The 18,786-nt window shown below is 41.8% G+C and overlaps 3 non-coding genes across 3 annotated transcripts; 2 read left to right on the top strand and 1 right to left on the bottom strand.

Moving 5' to 3' along the window:
• Nucleotides 1-4,439: 4,439 nt before the first annotated feature.
• Nucleotides 4,440-4,511, bottom strand: trnap-ugg (transfer RNA proline (anticodon UGG)). The gene has a single exon. It is a non-coding gene; the product is annotated as a tRNA-Pro (tRNA).
• A 10,666-nt stretch (nucleotides 4,512-15,177) lies between these two features.
• Nucleotides 15,178-15,251, top strand: trnai-aau (transfer RNA isoleucine (anticodon AAU)). The gene has a single exon. It is a non-coding gene; the product is annotated as a tRNA-Ile (tRNA).
• An 88-nt stretch (nucleotides 15,252-15,339) lies between these two features.
• On the top strand, nucleotides 15,340-15,412 carry trnaf-gaa (transfer RNA phenylalanine (anticodon GAA)). Its single transcript has one exon. It is a non-coding gene; the product is annotated as a tRNA-Phe (tRNA).
• Nucleotides 15,413-18,786: the final 3,374 nt, after the last annotated feature.

Here is an 18,786-nt window from a genome sequence, read left to right on the forward strand (position 1 = left end):
AGGAGTGAAGACAGCTTTCTTTTTCGGGGACCTAAAACGTCCTGTAAGTAGCCTGTCTTGATGACGAGCAGCATACACTACCCTGTCTTTATCAAATTTGTCCAGGTTCTGCCAAAAACCCACAATGGTCGCAACTTGTTGGTTGGTAAGTGTGAGGCTTGTCTGTGTGCGCAGCTCCACCAGACACTCCACCAACGCATCCACCCGGTCCATTCCAGGAATGCAGTGCTCGTCAACAGCCTGGAAATATATAACTGTTGGTTAGGTATTTACATGCTGTTAAGTAAGTTTACTGCTTAATGGCAAATAACTAAATGAGTCACAATTCGTATAGAAAAGGACATTTTACCATTGCTGAGGGTGTATCTAAAGGAGCCTGGACACTGAGCAGTGGTGGAGTCTGGACACTGGGCACTGGTGCAGCTGAAGGAGCCCGGACTCTGAGCAGTGGTGGAGCCAGGACACTGGGCACTGGTGCAGCAGAAGGAGCCCGGACTCTGAGCAGTGGTGGAGCCTGGACACTGGTGCAGCTGAAGAAGCCCGGACTCTGAGCAGTGGTGGAGCCTGGACACTGGGCACTGGTGCAGCTGAAGGAGCCCGGACTCTGAGCAGTGGTGGAGCCAGGACACTGGGCACTGGTGCAGCTACACTGGGCACTGGTGCAGCTGAAGGAGCCTGGACACTGGGCACTGGTGCAGCTACACTGGGCTCTGGTGCAGCTGAAGGAGCCTGGACACTGGACACTGGTGCAGCTACACCGGGCACTGGTGCAGCTGAAGGAGCCCGTACTCTGGGCAGTGGTGGAGCCTGGACACTGGCCACTGGTGCAGCTACACTGGGCACTGGTGCAGCTGAAGGAGCCTGGACACTGGGCACTGGTGGAGTCTGGACACTGGGCACTGGTGCAGCTGAAGGAGCCTGGACACTGGGCACTGGTGGAGTCTGGACACTGGGCACTGGTGCAGCTACACTGGGCACTGGTGCAGCTGAAGGAGCCCGCACTCTGGGCAGTGGTGGAGCCTGGACACTGGGCACTGGTGCAGCTGAAGGAGCCTGGACACTGGGCACTGGTGCAGCTACACTGGGCACTGGTGCAGCTGAAGGAGCCTGGACAATGGGCACTGGTGCCGCTACACTGGGCACTTGTGCAGCTGAAGGAGCCTGGACACTGGGCCATGGTGGAGCCTGGACACTGGGCACTGGTGCAGCTACACTTGGCACTGGTGCAGCTGAAGGAGCCTGGACACTGGGCACTGGTGCAGCTGAAGGAGCCTGGACACTGGGCCATGGTGGAGTCTGGACACTGGGCACTGGTGCAGCTGAAGGAGCCTGGACACTGGGCACTGGTGGAGTCTGGACACTGGGCACAGGTGCAGCTACATTGGGCACTGGTGCAGCTGAAGGAGCCTGGACACTGGGAACTGGTGCAGCTGGTAGAACTGGTGGACCTGAAAGGACTAAGTCATCTGATGCCACAAGATTTGCCACTGTGGCTTCCTCTCCAAAGAAATCAATGAAACCCTCATCCCTTTCCACTTGCTCCTCCACATCTATCTCCTCCAGCAAATGAGAGGTCTTCTCAGAGGTAGGGCACATGTCCTCCAGGGGCTGACTATTCTGCCTCAACAAGTACTGTACTCCAATGAGCTCTCCTGAGGAAATATTTGTAACAGAAAACGTTTTTAATGGAAATTATGCAGAAAGGTTTATTCAGAAATGCAGTAAATATTTTGTTGTCCACTTCTGTATGAACAATATATATCTAATTCAGAGGGTATCATAAAAAGACAGGATTACTCTATATTCTACTATGTATTTTATTTTCTCCCCTGAAACCTAGAACACAGAATAATGTACAAATATTCTGGTAGTATAATTTTTCTCTGATATGTCAAAATTACATTATTACTGTCCAAAAGCAATTGTAATTTTAACAAAAACATGCTACATCATGAGCTGCATTTATCAAAATATTTTTACCTGTGTATACTGCAGGTCGAGTGAAGCTTGGGACCAATTTCCTGCCATACAACTTATTGTAGTTCTCATTGACAGAGTAAACCAGCTCCCCTGTGTAAGAGCGCAGAGTTACATTACATTTACATTACATTTAATCATTTAGCAGACGCTTTTATCCAAAGCGACTTACAAATGAGAACAATAGAAGCAGTCAGTTCAACAAGAGAACAACAACAGTTGAACCTTCATCTGCAACAGCAGCTTCAGCCCGGTCCTGATTCCAGCGTAATAAACCTTCCAGGAGATAAATCTGGAAGTTCAGGCTGTTTGCGCTGTTCCCTAGAAAAAGAAATAGAAAGCCAAATATTGCTTTGAGAAAATGCAAAACAGAAAATTTAATCTGCAAATATCTTGATAAACATGAATTAGTGGCAAAATGTGGTATATTCTGACATGACAAACCTGGAATAAATCTGCTTAGGTGGCAGTGAAATGATTCCAGGGATGTGGAGCCTCTGGCACAACGATAGGTTTTTAGAACCACCCCACCCTTGTTTGTAGTTCCAGTTTCAGTATAGAGCGGCACATTTGGAGGATCTTGGATACAGGTGACGTGCCGCCTCTGGACATTCCAGATGTGCTGCATTCTCACACTGTCAAGTAGTGGAACACCAAGAGCATCATTCCCCTTGCCACCCATGAGCTCTCTGATGAGCATATCAAGGAGGCGGATAGTGGTTTCTTCTCCTCGTGTTCTCCTCCTGCAGTGCTGGAGCAGCTCAGCTTTAGTTAAATGATGGTCCAGTTCTGCCTCCGTCAGTGTAGGCCAGCCCTGTTGGATGAGTTGCTCCCTTTTGGCCCGTCTCAGCAGAGTGAGATCCCCTGCATCCCACTCAAAAATACAGGATGACAGCCTAGCCATAAAAGTAGGGTACCACTGGTGGGCATCAGTGGTGCACCCTACTGCCAGACGTCGCATAAAATGCCAAATGTCTAGGCGGACGATGACATCGGGCCAGCCGCTGAACCGCCTCTTCAATTTAGTCTCTCCCACTGTCTTGCAACAATCACAGTCCACATAAATGACAGTGGGAGGATCAACACCAGCACTCCGGTATCGCTCCATGAGCCCTGCAGCCATGTGTTCTAACCCAGCCCCTTCATTCGCAGTCAGGACACTCATCAGCACCTGACCTATTTCATTGCCCACTGAGGTAAGCCACTGTGCTGTGCCTTTCGCAGGCCCGCTCAACTTCTTGGTGATCTGAAAGAAACAATAAGCATAGCAAATAATACAACAGGCATCCAAATCAGTTACACTAAAAAAAAATAAAGCTCTCTCGGTCTAAAAATACATTATAGATAAGGGTACAGTCAAGTAAGCAGCTTATCTGACCTTCTTAGTTGAATCCATTTTTAAAATTGATCCATACGTGGATGTTATGCTGGCCTTTATGTGATCGAGCCTGTTGAGAATGTCCTGACTGTATACAGTGAGGAGCCATTTGTAGCTGGGTACTGAAGCAAGTGGTGGTGGCTCCTGGAAGTGCACCGGATGCAGGCCACGATTATCAAAAAAGGCCACACACTCTGATGTGTACCGAAGCGCACGTTTCAACCACTCCTCACTGTGGTTCTCTCTCGGCTGGCCAATGATCCTCACTGGGCCATTCCCCATGCCCCTCTCACGCAGCAAGCGAAGAACCCGAATGTCACAGGCATACCTTGGAAAAAAGTATTCATTTAAGTATCTTATTGTAAGGTATCTAATTATTGTAGGAAATATTTATCAAAAAAGGTAGCACATAAGTGAAAATGACTGCAAAATAATTACTTGCGTGTGAGGATGACCCTGAATTCAGATCGATGGGCCAGGTCCAACTGCTGCAGCACAGCATGACTCCAGGACAGGTAGCTGGTTCTACACCTGGTGCAGATCAGGGTCTCTGTCACCAGGTTGCAGTATCTGTCAATGTCTAACACCTGTCGTACCCTCCTGTGCAGTCCACCACCACACAGCTGTTGCGTGGCACAGGCAGGGTTAGTACACTGGAGCCGCACCTTCCACAGCTTATATGGCATCCAGAGCAAGAGACGCTGTGAAAAAAATCAGGTGTTGGAGCTTGGTGGTACAACAGGGCTGGTGGAGGGGGGTGATACCACAACTGTAGGTTTTCACGCAGCTCCAGCTTTCCCTTTGCACCAACCCTAAAAAGTGCTTCCGACACCCACTTCTGGTCTTGCTGTGGCATTGTCTGTGGCCACAGAAGGGGGAGATCTTCTGGCTGAGATGAGACCTGCTGATATTATCAAAAACACTGGTTTAAATAAAAGCTAAGAGAGCATTAAATGATGAAGACATCTATATATTTTGAATGAACAAAAGAAGGAACATGAACTAACGTGGAAGCAATCAAAGTCCTCGAGACAGTGTGAAAGGCTAACGAATGCAAGTTGGCTTCACGTTTCAACCTGAACAAGAGCTCGTCCGGGATTTGAACCCAGGACCTCTCGCACCCAAAGCGAGAATCATACCCCTAGACCAACGAGCCTTCTTGCCCAAAGCCAAGAAAAAAGAGCAATACCAGCATCAACAAAAGAAGGAACATGAACTAACGTGGAAGCAATCAAAGTCCTCGAGACAGTGTGAAAGGCTAACGAATGCAAGTTGGCCTCTTAATTGAACTAAAAATGGGGCTGTATCTAACATGTAGAGGGATGTTATGGAGGACAGCTGAAACGGTCAGATGTCACTTAGACCAGCGGGTCTCAATTCCAGTCCTCGCGCCCCCTGCTCTTCACATTTTGTAAGTTTCTCGTATAGCTTCAGACATTTGTTCCATTCGAATGTAAGTGCCCTGAGAACTGGACATCACATGACATCCCTTCATGATTCAAGTTCGAAGCGTATTTATACGTTCAATTCAAAGTGAGTAATACAGTGGTGTATCGAGGTATACAGAGGTAAATGATGTCACACTTCTCCATGTGTGAAGAAGTTGCGCAGCACAAATCCGTGAACCAATGTTCCAAAGTGAAGTATACTTTGACGGATTTCCCCTGCTCAGGGAGTGGGGAGCAATGAACACTGTGTAGGGACCATGTCAATCACTAGTAGCTCACTTCTAATGAGCTGATTATCCGAATAAGGTGTGCTAACAAAGAGAGACATGCAAAACATGCAGACCTGGGGGGAGCGAGGACTAGAATTGAGAACTGCTTCCTTAGACTTTAAGTCAGTGTGAGCAAAAGAGGTGAGAAGTTGTCTGCATGATCCGAGTGTTCCAAGGTAGCCTACATAATACAAGAATCCATACACATGCATACTGGCGTAACAAGACCGAGAAGGTCCTTAAACACAAAAGCTTAATCTCTTTGTTAATTTGACAACATAATCTCGGCCAGTGCAAAGGAGCAAGCCCAGAGGAGGGACAGCCTCTTTGCATCAAACCCGTCATTCCCAGCTATGCTCGTCATTCTTGAAAGGCCAGGGGAATTAGCTCAAATGGTAGAGCGCTCGCTTAGCATGCGAGAGGTAGCGGGATCGATGCCTGCATTCTCCAAGTTGGCTCCTGCCCTTTTACTAACACATCCCTAGATCAGTGGTTTTCAATCCTGTCCTGCACAATTCGCATTTCCCCTCATCTAACACACCTGTTTCAAATCATCAGCTCATTAGTAGAGACTGCAAGACCTGATTTGGGTGTGTCTAATAAGGGAGACATACAAAATGTTCAGGGCAGGGGTAGTGATGGCAAAATCGAGGCCTCGTGAACCAATGAAACAGTTGAACCAAATGTGCCATATTGTTTCGAGGCTTCGAATCAATCCGACACCCGTCTCAACGGTGACACCTAGTGGTCACTTGCAGGTGTTGATCTGAAACAACCTTGACGAGCCATTAAAAAAATGTGTTGTTTTTTTATTATTATAATGTTCTAATATGTGAAGCTTGTAACCTATAGGCTCCTCACTGTGCATAATGTTATTTTGGTCATGAAAAATGAATATTAATAAAAGAAATCAAGCCACAATGTCTCACTTTTTTAGAGATTTTTATTCAAAAATATTAATTTATCTGCTGTGGAAGGACTTAGCCTACTTCTTTTTTTACAGATAATTTCTCCAGCCTTTGAAAAAATCCTCTCACTAGGGACACTTGTTGCTGGCATACAAAGATATTTTTTTGCAAGGACATACAAATGAGGAAAGATTACTGCTCTCTCTTTCCAGTAAGTTAGTGGATCATGAGTTCTGGGCAAATACGCATCGTTGATGTATTTTTTCACTTCCACTGTGGCATCAGCTGTAGCATTGTGTATCATCTTGGTTTGATGGATGCGTGTATCAAAAAGTTCCCATAAACTGTCCTGTGTTTCTACTGGTGTTGATGTTGATGGTGATGGTGATGATGATGATGATGATGGGTGTGATGTTGACATTTCTGGGTCTGAATAAAAATTAAAACAGCAATTAGTAACAAATCCTAAACTGACGGCATATATGAAGGATATATTATATTACATGATTCAGATTACATAACATAACACAGACTGAAACTGCTCACCAGGATTTGTGTTTGAACGCATCAGTGAAGCACACTCCAGTGTGATATGCTTTTCAGCTTCCTGGGCTTTGGCAGCATTTCCAAATGCCACATTTTTTAACCTTGGGTCCAGCAGTGTAGCCAGTGCCAAGGCTCTAAAACTCTCATAACCTCCACATCTGGAGTGCAGACCTTCTTGCAGATGTGAGCCTATGAGCCAAAACAGGAGAAACACATATTTATAATAATGACAATAATATGACAGTTATGGCCAATCACATGGGTAGTATGGTCATTGTGGCCTACCTAATTGAACAGTTGATTCCTGCGTTGCATTTCCTTTTTTCTGTGCAAGCTTGTGCTGCAACATCCTGTACAGTGGTATAAGCTTTGAAGCAGACACTCTCTTTTCCTCTGACATCTCTGTTGTTGCGAGTTTGAATGGTTGCAGTATTGACAATGATTGTTCAATAATGTCATAATCAATACTTGTCAGGGGAGCAGTATCATTGTTTAAGTTGGAAAGTGCAGCAGCCACTGGTTCACGTTGGTCATACAAGCGCTGTAGCATGTCAAATGTGCTGTTCCATCTCGTGTCAACCTCCTGTATCAGTTTCAGAGTTGGTCTTCCCATCAAGCTCTGCATCTCCACAAGCTTGTCCTTTGCTTTGCAGCTGCTTTTTTGCTGCCTTTTGTAGGTCCTCCATTGTCTTCTCCTTGGCTTTGTTGTACTTTTCGCTGACCATTATTTTAAGCACCTTCCGGGATGGGAGGACATAGCTTGGATCAAGCTTGTTCACAAATGCCCTGAATCCCTCATCGTCCACGATGGTGAAGGGCTGCAGATCCTTCACCACCATGTTTATAAGAGCCTCATCCAATTCCCTCTGTCTGACTTTTAAAAGAGAAGACAAAACATACTTTCAGACAAATACATTGGAAAAATACAGCTTCAATTAGTGCACATCTATTAAAAGTATAGCCTACTGGTTCATTATTTGGAAACCTTCCAGTGTTTATAATCAGTGCTTTATATAACTTATAAACTTTATAAACAGTGTCCCAAAAGGTTGTAATTATATTTCAATTATAATTATATCCCAAACAATGCATACCTTGCTTAGATGGCCCAGCAGTGTCAGTAGCAGGCCTAGGTACAGGGGGAATGCCATCCTCTGCACCCTGCAAAATGGCAGGATGAGTGCTCCCCAAATGGCGCATCATGGATGATGTATTGTTGCAGTAGGCTAGCTGCCGATCACAATACACACATCTCACTTTATTTGGGGTTTCTAAATGGAAATGCTCCCACACCATAGATGTACGGCATCTCTTCTGGGGAGCTTCCATTTTATCTATCTATCCAAATCTATCTAATCTATGTATCTAGATATGTATCTATAATCTATGTATCTATATATGTATCTATCTATAATATATGTATTTATATATGTATCTATAATCTATCTATATATGTATCTATCTATAATATATGTATTTATATATGTATCTGTAATCTATCTATATATGTATCTATCTATTAATCTAGCTGTCTATATATATTTATATCTATGTATCTATTAATGTGTCACTATATGTATACTCTGTCTGTCTCTAGCCTCTCAGTCAATGTGTTGTGTAAATTTAAATGTAAGTCTAAATTGCCTATAACTAATCAAATCGCACTATGTCACTATATCACCAAAAATCCGCTATCTCAAAGTCAAACTCCTCTCACAAAAACCCACGAGGTCAAAATGCGTTTATTTCACTTTTATACAGATGTGCGATTGTGTGGTCTGTTCCCGACCGTTCCAATCAAACGCTGATTCGGCGGACCACACCTGATGAAACAATTAGTGAAACACTTCGAGGCTTCGTTTGGTCATAGTCACGTGACATGGGTGTTTCGAATCACGCTTCGGATCAGTGTTTCGACACATCTGCGCTTCGGGATCTCGCAAAGCTTCGGAACGACTGTTTCGCTTCAGCCATCCTTAGGCAGGGGTGCCTCCAGGAAAGGTTTGAAAACCATTGCCCTAAAGAGACCGACTGAGCGTTGACGCAATGCTGCCACATTCCCACGTTAGCTTTTTTTGGGCTCACAGGTGCCAAAAAGTATTTCAGACATGGTCCTGTGCAAATTGGTTGCAAAACAGTGCCATTTTACGCACAGTTCCCTAAAGCAGTGGTTTTCAAACCTGTCCTGGAGGCTTCTTCTTCTTCTTCTTCTTCTTCTAGGATTTAATGGCGGTTGGCAAACCAACTTAAAAGGTGCATTCCCGCCACCTACTGAAATGGAGTGTGAAGCGCATATTTGGAAAGGAAGTTTAAACTAGATCTACTCTTTAAAAAAAAAAAAAAGAAAAATTATATATATATATCCATATAAAATTTACACATAATGGAGTTTTAAATCCTATTAAATAATCCTGTTTCCTTTAAAAATATAAATAACTCATGATAAACTCTTGATTGTTTCGCACCTTGTCCTAGGAGAACCTGAAGTGTCAACTCATTGATTCCTACACTTCTTAAAGCATGTCTTAACTGGGACCGCTCTCTTTCATAAGCTTGGCATTCTAAAAGGACATGCTCTATATTTTCAACTAACCCACATTTGTCACAATTTCCATTCTCATGTTTACCAATTCTTTGTAAGCTTTGATTTAATAAACAATTTCCAATACGCATTCTTGTTATTAAAACATCCTCTTTCCTGTTTCCGAATCTTCTTCTCTCTGACCCAACTTTTCCTTGAATGCAGTAAAAATGTCTACCTTTCTTTCCTTCATTCCATTCTTTCTGCCAAATTTCCTGTATTTGTTTAGCTATTATAACTTTAATTTCTGTTTTACTTAATGCCACTTCAATGTCAATTTGTGAATGGTTTAATGCCTGTTTAGCCTGATTATCAGCCTCCTCATTTCCTTTCACACCCATATGCGATGGATCCCATACAAGATTTACCAGAAGTCCATACTGTCTTGTTCTGTAAAGACTCTGCATTACTTCATTTATCATGTCTTGCCTTGCTGATGATGTTCCACTTTCCAAGCTATTTAGTGCGGATAAAGAATCTGTACATATCACTACCCTTGTTGGTTGGATTTCTTCTATCCACTGAAGTGCTAGACATATTGCAATAATTTCTGCAGTGAATACTGAAAGATAATCTGATATTCTTTTTGCTATTCTAATGTTAAAAAGTGGAATATATACCGCTACTGCTGTTTTCCCAAATTCTGGATCTTTTGAACCATCAGTGTATATTTGAACTGCACTATAATAAGTTTGATCAATGTATTGCTGTATATTAAAATTTCCTAATCCATTTGTATTGTTATGCTTTTCTTTAAGCAATTGAGTATCAATCAAAGGCATTGGGAAAAGCCAAGGAGGAATTGCTGACCTAGCCACAGTAGGAGCAACATTGAAGTCACTTAATCCCATTCTCCGGGCTTCCTCACTGGCCTTCCATCCAAAACTTGATAACTTTTTATGTCCATATTCCCAACAATCCTCCAACACCATTTTAACTGGGTGACTGTCCAAGTGTCCCTTTGTACTTATAAAATACCTCATCTTTAATTTGAGCCTACGAATTACTTGAGGCATTACACCCATCTCTACTTGCACTGCTGTTATTGGAGAGGATCTAAACGCTCCACAACAAACTCGCAAAGCTTGTGACTGAATTGCCTCTATTTTTACGAGTTGTGTTTTGGATGCAGTGCAATATACCATACTGCCATAATCTATTGCTGATCTTATTAGAGCACAATATATTATTTTAAGAGACTGGTGACATGCTCCCCAATCAACTCCTGCTAAACACCTCATGAAATTTAATGCTTTTTTGCATTTGTCAACCGGTTTCTGGATATGCATACTAAAATTCAATTTCAAATACATCCATATACCCAGAAACCTCACAACTCCTGTTTGCTTCACTTCTTGTCCATACAATCTGATGTTAATGGTAGGGTTACTTTTCCTTTTTGCAAAACAAATTACCTGAGTTTTATCTACTGAAAACCGAAATCCCCATTCATTTGCCCAATTTTCTACCATTTTAACGGCATTCTGCAAACATCTTTCCACATACTTTACATTACGCCCTCTTTTCCACAGTGCTCCATCATCCGCATATAAAGATCTTCCAATGCCCCTATCAACCTTTGTAAAGATGTCGTTAATCATAATATTAAACATAATTGGACTACTAACGCTTCCCTGAGGTGTTCCATTCTCTATTGTGTGTATCTGAGAAAAAGCAGTACTTACTCTTACTTGTATAGTTCTGTTAAACAGGAAATCCTTGATCCAGTTATACATTCTTTCTTTAATTTCCATTTTTTCTAGCTTAATTAAAAGTCCCTCTTTCCACATCATGTCATAAGCTTTTTCAACATCAAAAAATACCCCAACTAAAGTTTCCTTATTTACCTGAGCCTTTCTTATTTCAGATTCCAGGCACAGTACTGAGTCCATTGTATTACGTCCTTTCCTAAATCCACTTTGATAAGGTGATAAAATATTATCCCTTTCAATGACATATACTAATCTACTCATGACCATACGCTCCATTATTTTGCATAGATTAGACGTTAAAGCTATAGGTCTATAATTATTTGGCTGTGTATGATCTTTGCCTGGTTTTGGAATTGGCACTATGACACCATGCTTCCAGTCATTTTTTTAACTTTCCTAACTCCCAAACCTTATTAAAAAGCCTCAAAATTGTCTCTAATGCTGTCTCTGATAAATGTTTTACCATCTCATAACAAATGTCATCTCTGCCTGGAGATGTTTGCTTAACCCCTGCAAGCGCTTTTTTCAATTCGTACAAAGTAAACTCTGAATCCATTGTACTTCCTGAAAGTCCCTTTTCCTCCAATAAATGAGGATATTTACTTAGTATCTGGTCCCTAGTTTTCCTCGCATCCTCTGATAAATTCGAATTACTATGAATTTTAACGAATGTTTCTGCAAATACCTCTGCTTTACCGCTTTCAGATATAATTTGTCCATTATTATATTCTAATACAGGTATGTTGTAATCTCTTTGTATCCCTCCCATCTTTCGTATCATATTCCATAACTCACTTATTTCAATGTCTTCCCCTATTCTATTACAAAATTCCCTCCAATAATTTCTTTTAGACGTCCGAATGACTCTTCTCACTATAGCTTGTGCCCTTTTATAACTTATTAAATCATTATAATTAAGTGACCTTCTTACCTTCTTGAGTGCTTTATTTCTCCTTTTTGTTGCCTCACTACACTCCTCGTTCCACCATGGCATAACTTTCTTCCTGCTGCCTGCCTTCCTCTTACCTATTACTTCTACAGCTGTACTCTGAAGAACCTTGCATATTTCATTATTAAAAACATCAACATCTTCTATACATTTACTAATGTCCTTCATTTTGCTTCCACATAACTCCTTATACTTATCCCAATCCGCTGACTTGAACCTCCACCCAGGCATTCTTTCCCCCACTCTTTGTTCTATATCTACTCCAACTTTACTGCAAATAGGAAAATGATCACTTCCTACTGTACTTTGTTTTAGTACTTTCCATTCACATTTACTCGCTAAACTTTCAGATACTATTGTCAAGTCTAATACCGAATGCCTTCCCTTATTCAAATCAATTCTAGTATGACTTCCATCATTAATGCACACTAATCTTCCCCAATCTAGCATATCTTCAATGATCTTACCATTATAATCTGTTTTTGCGCTTCCACATATTGAACTATGAGCGTTAAAATCACCACACCACACCGTTTTTTGACTTTCATTTCCTCCTATACTTTCTAGAATATCCTTGCTTAACCTATCACATGGATTGTAAAAATTAATTATTCTAATACACCTTGATCCTTCCCATATTTCCACCACCACAACTTCTACTTCCCCATCTACCTGTTTTATACCCAATTCCTTGCTTTATAAAAGTAGCTACTCCACCTCCATTCCCTTGTTGTCTATCCCTCCGAATAGTAGTATATCCATGTATTAGAAAGTTATATTGTGACTTAAGCCAAGTTTCCTGTATACATATAATATCTGGGCCTTTCTCTTGGTCTGCTATAAATTTCTTAAACTCCTGTCCATTTGCAATCAAACTTCTTGCATTCCATTGCAAGATATATAACACCATTAAGATCCACCACATGTTGTCTGACTATTTACTGCTTGACTATTTAATGTTGGAATCTTGAGCCTTTCATTTATCATGTCAACAGTAACATTCCCCAGATCCAAGTACTTTTCTGCAGCTCTGATAATGATTTTGATTCTTTCAGTCCTGCTTTCAGTTTGAGCTGAACAGTTCACTACTTCAGCGATAAATGTTACAAATGCCACCTTATCTTCCACTACTACCTTTTCATCTCTTTGTTCTTTACTCTGTTGTTTTGAATTATTCCTCTTCTTCATTCATAGTTTCATTTGTTTTAGGAATCTGGTTTACTTTATTCAATGCCTCAGCGTATGTTATTCCTTCTGTCGTTCTAACATTTTGACCCTTGACTGCCTTTTTCCGTACCTGACAACCACCGTATCCTGCACTATGATCCCCACCACAGTTGCAGCATTTAGGATTTACACCTTGCCCACATTTGCCGTACTCATGTTCACCTCCACACCGCGCACATCTCTGCTTACCTCTGCATACTGCCGCTACACTTATAACATCTTAGCGGCGGAGGAACGTATGGTCTTACTGCATATCTTACAAATCCTAAATAAACTTTCTCTGGCATTTTATTTTCATCAAAGTTTATCATTACTGAGAGGCTGTCCATCTTCTCGTTATTTCTAACACACTTGAGCCGTTTAACAAACTTTACTGCTGCTCCCGTGATATTTCTTTTAATCTTCTCCTCCGTGACATCTGTCGGAATCCCTGTTACAACACCTCTAACCCAATTCTTTTCTTCCGGTATCGAGCACAACACCTTATGTCCAATCATCGATTTTATACCCAGAGCTGATTTTTGCTGCCTACTGTCTTTACAAAACAACAACAGATTGCCATCCCTCAAAGTCGAAATGCTTTCAACTGTCCCTATCATTTCTTTCAATGTTTTCGTCAGCTTCAACGGATTAATCGCATTTACCGAGTCAACAAACTTCAACAATACCTTATATTCCTCTTTCCTTCTTCTAGTCTGGAGATTTCCTTTCTCACTACCCGATTCTGAAGATTGTTTCTTTCTTTTCCGATTTTCTACTACACTCCACTTACTACTTCCATTCTCGCCGCCTCCACTATCCACATCCTCCATTTCCGGATCACTTCCGGAATCTACGCTACTTCCTTCCATCATCACTCCACACCTCCAGCCCTGTCCTGGAGGCACCCCTGCCCTTCACATTTTGAATGTTTCCCTCATCTAACACACCTGTTTCAAATCATCAGCTCATTAGTAGAGACCGCGAGACCTTATTTGGGTGTGTCTAATAAGGGAGACAATAAAAATGTGCAGGGCAGGGGTGCCTCCAGGACAGGTTTGAGAACCACTGCCCTAAAGAGACAGACTGAGCATCGATGCAATGCGGCCACACTCTCTACGTTAGTTAATTTTTTTGGACTAAAAGGTGCCGAAAAGTATTTCAGACATTGTCCTGCGCAAACTGGTGGCAAAATAGGTCCCACCGAGATTTGAACTCGGATCACTGGATTCAGAGTTCAGAGTGCTAACCATTACACCATGAAACCTTAACTGGTGCAGCTGTTGCTCACAGGGCCACAAACACTGGCACCATCGCCAAACCAGTGCTGTTTTATCTTTTCCTGCGGCAAGAAAGCACACAGGCTCCACCGAGATTCGAACTCAGATCACTGGATTCAAAGCCCAGAGTGCTGACAATTACACCATGGAACCGAAACTGCTTGGTTGGAGGCCAACTTGGAAACAGATAGCTCAAACCTTACCTGGAGGCACCCCTGCCCTGAACATTTTGTATGTCTCCCTTATTAGACACACCCAAATCAGGTCTTGCAGTCTCTACTAATGAGCTGATGATTTGAAACAGGTGTGTTAGATGAGGGGAAATGCGAAATGTGCAGGGCAGGGATGCCTCCAGGACAGGATTGAAAACCACTGATCTAGGGATGTGTGAGTAAAAGGGCAGGAGCCAACTTGGAGAATGCGGGCATCGATCCCGCTACCTCTCGCATGCTAAGCGAGCGCTCTACCATTTCAGCTAATTCCCCTGCCCTTTCAAGAATGACAAGCATAGCTGGGAATGATGGATTTGATGCAAAGAGGCTATCCCTCCTCTGGGCTTGCTCCTTTGCACTGGCCGAGATTATGTTGTCGAATTAACAAAGAGATTAAGCTTTTGTGTTTAAGGACCTTCTCGGTCTTGTTACGCCAGTATGCATGTGTATGGATTCTTGTATTATGTAGGCTACCTTGGAACACTCGCGTCATGCAGACAACTTTTCACCTCTTTTGCTCACACTGACTTAAAGTCTAAGGAAGCGGTTCTCAATTCTAGTCCTCGCTCCCCCCAGGTCTGCATGTTTTGCATGTCTCTCTTTGTTAGCACACCTGATTCGGGTTGAAACGTGAAGCTTTATTGTCTCATTGGATTCACAAACATTATAGCAGTTTTTTTTTCAATCAGGCAGACACTGATGGCTAAGCCAGGCCGGTTAGCTCAACTGGTTAGAGCTTGGTGCTAATAACTCCAAGGTCGCGGGTTCGATCCCCGTACTGGCCAGCTGTTTTTATTGTCTGGGGGCTCATCTCCGACAATGAGTAGGGTGATCTCACTGAAATGCCTGCTTGCTAAGCAGAGGTTTGTTGTAGCCGAAATAGCTCAGTTGGGAGAGCGTTAGACTGAAGATCTAAAGGTCCCTGGTTCGATCCCGGGTTTTGGCAACATCTCCCACACTTTTCCCTTTTTTGAGGCGGGCCATTGACCAAAAATCACTGGGTTCCAACCTCTCTGTATTACTGCTGCCCCACAGCCAGAGAGCTATCTGTTTCCAAGTTGGCCTCCAACTAAGCAGTTTCGGTTCCATGGTGTAATGGTCAGCACTCTGGGCTTTGAATCTAGCAATCTGAGTTCGAATCTCGGTGGAGCCTGTGTGCTTTCTTGCCGCAGGAAAAGCTAAAACAGCACTAGTTTGGCGATGGTGCCAGTGTTTGTGGCCCTGTGAGCAACAGCTGCACCAGTTAAGGTTCCATGGTTTAATGGTTAGCACTCTGGACTCTGAATCCAGTGATCCGAGTTCAAATCTCGGTGGGACCTATTTTGCCACCAGTTTGCGCAAGACATTGTCTGAAATACTTTTCGGTAAGGATGGCTGAAGCGAAACAGTCGTTCCGAAGCTTTGCGAGATCCCGAAGCGCAGATGTGTCGAAACACTGATCCGAAGTGTGATTCGAAACACCCATGTCACGTGACTATGACCAAACGAAGCCTCGAAGTGTTTCACTAATTGTTTCATCAGGTGTGGTCCGCCGAATCAGCGTTTGATTGGAACGGTCGGGAACAGACCACACAATCGCACATCTGTATAAAAGTGAAATAAACGCATTTTGACCTCGTGGGTTTTTGTGAGAGGAGTTTTACTTTAAGATAGCGGATTTTTGGTTATATAGTGACATAGTGCGATTTGATTAGTTATAGGCAATTTAGACTTACATTTAAATTTACACAACACATTGACTGAGAGGCTAGAGACAGACAGAGTATACATATAGTGACACATTAATAGATACATAGATATAAATATATATAGACAGCTAGATTAATAGATAGATACATATATAGATAGATTACAGATACATATATAAATACATATATTATAGATAGATACATATATAGATAGATTATAGATACATATATAAATACATATATTATAGATAGATACATATATAGATACATAGATTATAGATACATATCTAGATACATAGATCGATTCATATATAGATAGATAGATTTGGATAGATAGATAAAATGGAAGCTCCCCAGAAGAGATGCTGTACATCTGTGGTGTGGGAGCATTTCCATTTAGAAACCCCAAATAAAGTGAGATGTGTGTATTGTGATCGGCAGCTAGCCTACTGCAACAATACATCATCCATGATGCGCCATTTGAGGAGCACTCATCCTGCCATTTTGCAGGGTGCAGAGGATGGCATTCCCCCTGTACCTAGGCCTGCTACTGACACTGCTGGGCCATCTAAGCAAGGTATGCATTGTTTGGGATATAATTATAATTGAAATATAATTACAACCTTTTGGGAGACTGTTTATAAAGTTTATAAGTTATATAAAGCACTGATTATAAATACTGGAAGGTTTCCAAATAATGAACCAGTAGGCTATACTTTTAATAGATGTGCACTAATTGAAGCTGTACTTTTCCAATGTATTTGTCTGAAAGTATGTTTTGTCTTCTCTTTTAAAAGTCAGACAGAGGGAATTGGATGAGGCTCTTATAAACATGGTGGTGAAGGATCTGCAATCTCTTTGTATCCCTCCCATCTTTCGTATCATATTCCATAACTCACTTATTTCAATGTCTTCCCCTATTCTATTACAAAATTCCCTCCAATAATTTCTTTTAGACGTCCGAATGACTCTTCTCACTATAGCTTGTGCCCTTTTATAACTTATTAAATCATTATAATTAAGTGACCTTCTTACCTTCTTGAGTGCTTTATTTCTCCTTTTTGTTGCCTCACTACACTCCTCGTTCCACCATGGCATAACTTTCTTCCTGCTGCCTGCCTTCCTCTTACCTATTACTTCTACAGCTGTACTCTGAAGAACCTTGCATATTTCATTATTAAAAACATCAACATCTTCTATACATTTACTAATGTCCTTCATTTTGCTTCCACATAACTCCTTATACTTATCCCAATCCGCTGACTTGAACCTCCACCCAGGCATTCTTTCCCCCACTCTTTGTTCTATATCTACTCCAACTTTACTGCAAATAGGAAAATGATCACTTCCTACTGTACTTTGTTTTAGTACTTTCCATTCACATTTACTCGCTAAACTTTCAGATACTATTGTCAAGTCTAATACCGAATGCCTTCCCTTATTCAAATCAATTCTAGTATGACTTCCATCATTAATGCACACTAATCTTCCCCAATCTAGCATATCTTCAATGATCTTACCATTATAATCTGTTTTTGCGCTTCCACATATTGAACTATGAGCGTTAAAATCACCACACCACACCGTTTTTTGACTTTCATTTCCTCCTATACTTTCTAGAATATCCTTGCTTAACCTATCACATGGATTGTAAAAATTAATTATTCTAATACACCTTGATCCTTCCCATATTTCCACCACCACAACTTCTACTTCCCCATCTACCTGTTTTATACCCAATTCCTTGCTTTATAAAAGTAGCTACTCCACCTCCATTCCCTTGTTGTCTATCCCTCCGAATAGTAGTATATCCATGTATTAGAAAGTTATATTGTGACTTAAGCCAAGTTTCCTGTATACATATAATATCTGGGCCTTTCTCTTGGTCTGCTATAAATTTCTTAAACTCCTGTCCATTTGCAATCAAACTTCTTGCATTCCATTGCAAGATATATAACACCATTAAGATCCACCACATGTTGTCTGACTATTTACTGCTTGACTATTTAATGTTGGAATCTTGAGCCTTTCATTTATCATGTCAACAGTAACATTCCCCAGATCCAAGTACTTTTCTGCAGCTCTGATAATGATTTTGATTCTTTCAGTCCTGCTTTCAGTTTGAGCTGAACAGTTCACTACTTCAGCGATAAATGTTACAAATGCCACCTTATCTTCCACTACTACCTTTTCATCTCTTTGTTCTTTACTCTGTTGTTTTGAATTATTCCTCTTCTTCATTCATAGTTTCATTTGTTTTAGGAATCTGGTTTACTTTATTCAATGCCTCAGCGTATGTTATTCCTTCTGTCGTTCTAACATTTTGACCCTTGACTGCCTTTTTCCGTACCTGACAACCACCGTATCCTGCACTATGATCCCCACCACAGTTGCAGCATTTAGGATTTACACCTTGCCCACATTTGCCGTACTCATGTTCACCTCCACACCGCGCACATCTCTGCTTACCTCTGCATACTGCCGCTACACTTATAACATCTTAGCGGCGGAGGAACGTATGGTCTTACTGCATATCTTACAAATCCTAAATAAACTTTCTCTGGCATTTTATTTTCATCAAAGTTTATCATTACTGAGAGGCTGTCCATCTTCTCGTTATTTCTAACACACT

The sequence above is a fragment of the Carassius carassius genome, chromosome 8 (assembly GCF_963082965.1).
Source record: "Carassius carassius chromosome 8, fCarCar2.1, whole genome shotgun sequence".
Lineage (NCBI taxonomy): Eukaryota > Metazoa > Chordata > Actinopteri > Cypriniformes > Cyprinidae > Carassius > Carassius carassius.